Below are 5,159 nucleotides of genomic sequence, written 5' to 3'. Positions count from 1 at the left end.
AGTGTCACCAACAACAACATCTCAACCACCGTTGTGCCGAAATGCAACAACAACAATGGTGAGTACGCCGAACTGAGAGCTGACATGGGGGAACTAAAAACGGCCATGAAAGAAATGATCAACAACATGAACGCATTGACTGCATCAAATAATTACATGGCAGAGAGTTTGAACAAAATCAATGATACACTCTCAAACATCTCTTCTCAGGTTGTTGAACTTCAAAACAAAGACCTAGAGAAAACTAAACAAATTAGAGAAATGGACAACAAGATAAGAAGACTTGAACAAAAGGCATTGGAGAAAAATGTAGAAATAACTAATGCTAATGCAGTTGCAATGGGAGCAGAGACGGTGTTAAAAAAAGTTGCAGCCTCTGTTGGTATCGAAGTAACCGATGCTCATATTGAAAATGCTTACAGCATAAAAGCAAAAAATAAAATAATAGTTGAATTCTCTTCTCTAAGTAAGAAAAAAGAGATGATGAGCAAAATGAAAAGGCATCGAGTGGACGAGAATGTACTTGCTGATGATAACAGTAACCCAACAAACCGATTCATCTATATAAATGATGAACTCACGGCAGATAATAGGCGCATCTTATGGATGGCTAAAACCAAAGCAAAGGAGAACGGTTGGAGATATGTCTGGGTGAAAGATGGTCACATATATGCGAGGAGAAATGATAATTGTGCACAAATAAAAATATATAATCATTCTGATATTGAAAAGATTACAAGAGATCAATAAACAAAAAAATATTTCAAATTAAAAAATAGACTATTGTCACAAATTAATAAAAAAATTAACACAGCCTATTTTTTTCCAAATTTTTTTATGAAAAAAGGAACCTTCGATTTAACAAAAATCAATTTTTACAAATACTACAAAATAAAAAATGAATTCTTTAAATACAGTATTGGACTCATTTAATGAACTGGATGAACACATAAATACCAAAACAATATCTTTAATTAGTATGAATATTCGATCTCTTCGCAAGAATTTTAGCGAATTTTTAACAAGAACAAAAGATATTTTAAACAAAATTAAAATAATAATCTTAACCGAAACTAATATAAATAACGATGAAACTCTATTTTATGAAATAAATGGCTACAATGCAGTCTTCCTAAATCGAGAAAACCGAGGTGGAGGTATTGCAGTTTATATAGCAGACCAACTTTCGTTTCAAACTATCGAAACTAAAACAATATACGTGGAATCAATCAAAATACAAATGAAACTATCAGGCATGTCACAGAAGTTTTACGAAATCGATTTATTTCACCTTTTCCAAATCGTTACGATTTGCTTTTGCTTCTTCAGCACTCGTACGTTTTGACTAATCCGGAAAAAAAATCATTTCACATTTTTGAAATAAAAATATGGTAACTCCATGAAAAAAAGTCGTAAACAAATTATTGACAATTAAAAAAGGAGTTTAAATTGTTTTTTATAATATAAACACCAAAAGTTAAAAATGCCAGGGGCTTCAATACTTGCTGTAATGGATGAAGAAATAAATCAGCGGTCTACTGAAAAAATTCGTCGCCGGACATTGAGGAACGCATCAGATCCTTTATCTCACTCAAATGCAGAGTAAGGATCCACCAGCAATGAGTTATTTTCAAATTTATTTTAATAATAATTTATTTCTACAGATTTATAACTTATTATCGGCTAAATAAAGAAGCTTTTGTTTTAGTTTTGGAAAAAATTTCTCCCCACCCCAAACGTTCCAATATACCGGCTATTATCCAGCTTGCAACAACGCTTAGGTTTTTGGCTACAGGTGCATTTCAAGGAGTTATAGGTAGAGATGTGGAGCTAAGCCTTGGGAGAAGTACAGTTTCTACAATTATGTGGAGAGTTATTAATGCAATTGAAGCTGAAATTTGTCCACATTGGATCAAATTAATAATGTCTTCCGAAGAAAAAAGAAAGTCGAAATTGTACTTTTTTGAAAATTATGAAATTCCAGGAATTGTAGGATGCATTGACGGAACTTGCCCGATTGACTGAAGCGCTCTGTCTCAAACCAAACAATTAATTGTTTTTTTTTTTTGTTTTTCCCCTTTCTTGCTTTTTGGTCTGTCAGTTGTACATTTCTACACCTTCTTCTTCAGCACATATGGCAATAATTCAACAATACAAGTCTGCCGTTCATTTCTGCATATTTTTTTGCGTTTTCATCATGGATTAGAAAAATAATAGATTTTTTGTAAAATAAATTCCAAAAACATGTTCATTCTAAGAGAATTTGGTTAATACAATATTTTCTGTTAAATGTATGTGTCTTCTGTTTATTTTTTACGTTAAAATCACTAAACATTTCAATTTCACCCTGCTTTTTGAAAGTGATATCAAAACGCAAAATTTTTGCGTTTTCCGTTTTTTAGAGAAGCTAAAACCGTTTTCATTTTCACTCTTGAACGATTTTACATTCTGTGACATGCCTGTATATGGCAATAAAACCGTAACACTAATCCCATGTTACCGCCCACCCAGTTCTAATATCAAAAACTTTATCACAGAACTGGACTGCTGCTTAAATAAAGTAAACAAAAAGGAAGATATTATATTAGTCGGTGATATGAACATTGACATCAACGCAAATAACATGTCGGCTAAAAAGTATTTAGATCTATGCGCATCAAATGGACTTGAGTGTTTGATAACTGGGATAACCCGAGAGGATAATCGTACCGGTAGTAAAACTTGCATTGATCATTTGTTTATAAGACATCACGCACCAAAAAATATTAAAACTGCCATTATCACCACTACCATATCGGATCACTATTCAATATTTGGGGGCATAGAAATAGATGGAATAACAACCAACAAATCCTGTCAAATATGTGTAAAAGACAAACTTAATCATAAAAAAGTTAATAATCTATTGAGAGAAATGGATTGGAACAGAATTATAATGGAGACATACGGATCGAATGACCTTTTTAAACGAATCCTCAAGTCATTTTCTGAAACATACGAAAAATCAATCCAGAGAACGCAACGCAAAATAAAAAATAGAAATGGACATCCTTGGCTGAATGATGAGTTAATAAAGTGTTGTTATTTAAGAGAAAAGCTGTACAAGAAATACAGAAAATCTAAAACAGCAATTAATGAAAGACTCTACAAAACGTTTAACAACCAACTTAATAAAAGGATAATAATTGCTAAGAATGCTTATTATTACAATAAATTTATCCAAAACCGTGGTAACATGCGCAGCACTTGGAAAATTATAAACCAGGTAATTGGAAAAAAGAGTTCCAGTATAGACGAAACTCTCAAAATTAATTTTGCCAGTCAAAACACGGCGATAATAGCGGAAAACTTCGCCAAACAATTCAAAAGAAATGTCGAAAGCATTGTGCACAACTGCACTAAGACCACACTGTCAATTCCCGAACATAGGGTATCAAATTCAATGTATTTGGAAAATACAAATAGTACAGAAGTTGCAAACATTTTGAAGAGTCTTAATACTAGAAAAGGCCCTGGTTGTGATGGAATAAGACCGATTGATCTCAAAAATAATTTTCATATAATGGCGCCAGTGTTAACAGCTTTGATTAATAGAAGTTTCTTAGAATCAACTGTTCCCGATATTCTGAAAATGTCCATAATAAGACCAATTTACAAGAGCGGCCTTAAATCCTCATACGAAAATTATAGGCCAATATCAATACTCCCAATTGTTGAAAAGGTATTAGAAGAAATTGTCACAAGAAGACTGAATAGCTTTTTAACAAAATATAAAATCATTAGCAAATGTCAGTACGGATTTCAGAAAGGAAAAAGCATCAATAAACTCCTAGGTCACTTTTCCAATGAAATCAACAAAAATTTAGCTGAAAACAGGCACTGTCTAGCAATGTTCATTGACTTCAGCAAGGCATTTGACACTCTGTCACATCATAAACTATTGAGCATACTAGAAAAAAACGGAATAAGAGGACACTGTCTAAAATGGTTTGAAGACTACATGAAATATCGCACGTTTAAAGTAAAAATAGATAACACAACAAGTGCAAAATATGGCTCAAAGTACGGAGTCCCACAGGGATCCAAACTCGGGCCCATTCTTTTTATTATATACACCAATGACATGGTTAAAACACTAAACGATAGTATCGCCTTTTCGTATGCAGATGATACAGCCATATTAGTATCAGATACATCCATAAGATCAGCAGAGCGAAAGATGCAATCGGAGATGAATAAATTAACTAGATGGTGCCATGATAATGGATTGGTAATTAATGCTAGCAAGACCAAGTTGATGCACTTACGAACAAAAAACACACCTGGAACTGATATTTCAATAATATTTCACAACTATGAATGTATTCATAAAAATGATACAAGCAACGATCAATATGATGATACTTGCTCAACGAAGATAGAAGTAGTTGACACATATAAATATCTGGGCGTAATTTTGGACACTCACTTTAAATGGAAGTCACACATTGACAACGTCAGAAAAAAACGTAGAAAATCATCATATGCCATTTACCATCTAAGCAATTGTGCTCCATACCACGTCATCCGACAAGCATATTTTTCATTAGCAGAATCGTACCTGAGGCATGGAATAACTTCTTGGGGAAATTCGGCGAATATTTCAATATTACAAACAGCACAAAACAGTATTTTAAAAATACTTCAGAAAAGCTTTAATAAATCTAATATATGCCAACACCCTACTAGCTCCATAACAAACGATCATACTCAATGCACTACCTCACGGCAATGTATACATAAAAAGTTACATGTGCTCAACGTTAAAAATCTCTACAAATCTGTAATTTTAAACGAATTCTCAGAAGATAGTTCGCTGTTGCAACCCATCGACCATAATCTAAACACTAGAAGACAAGCAGAAGGAAGATACAAGATACCTAGCTTCAAAAACGAATACGGTAGAAGAGCTCTCGCCGTTAGCCTGCCAAGTGCCCGAAGTGAACTACCCCTAGAAATATTTAATATTAGAAATAAAATAAAAAGGAAAAAAGTATTAAAAAAACATCTAATAAGCTTATAATGCTCAATTGAAAAAATAAAAATAGAATAATAAAATTATTTTATTGAAATGTGCTATACATAACAGCTGAACTGTGAAAATTAAAGATATAAAATGT

At 32.7% G+C, this 5,159-nt stretch overlaps 1 long non-coding RNA gene across 1 annotated transcript; it reads left to right on the top strand.

Annotated features, from left to right (window-relative positions):
• The first annotated feature begins 1,255 nt into the window (after positions 1 to 1,255).
• Positions 1,256 to 2,294, top strand: LOC131806054 (uncharacterized). The gene is made up of 2 exons (XR_009343945.1): positions 1,256 to 1,602; positions 1,665 to 2,294. It is a non-coding gene; the product is annotated as an uncharacterized LOC131806054 (long non-coding RNA).
• The last annotated feature ends 2,865 nt before the right edge of the window (positions 2,295 to 5,159 follow it).

Source organism: Musca domestica, unplaced genomic scaffold, assembly GCF_030504385.1.
Source record: "Musca domestica strain aabys unplaced genomic scaffold, Musca_domestica.polishedcontigs.V.1.1 1, whole genome shotgun sequence".
Classification (NCBI taxonomy): Eukaryota; Metazoa; Arthropoda; class Insecta; order Diptera; family Muscidae; genus Musca; species Musca domestica.
This window is presented reverse-complemented; position numbering and strand designations above follow the sequence as displayed.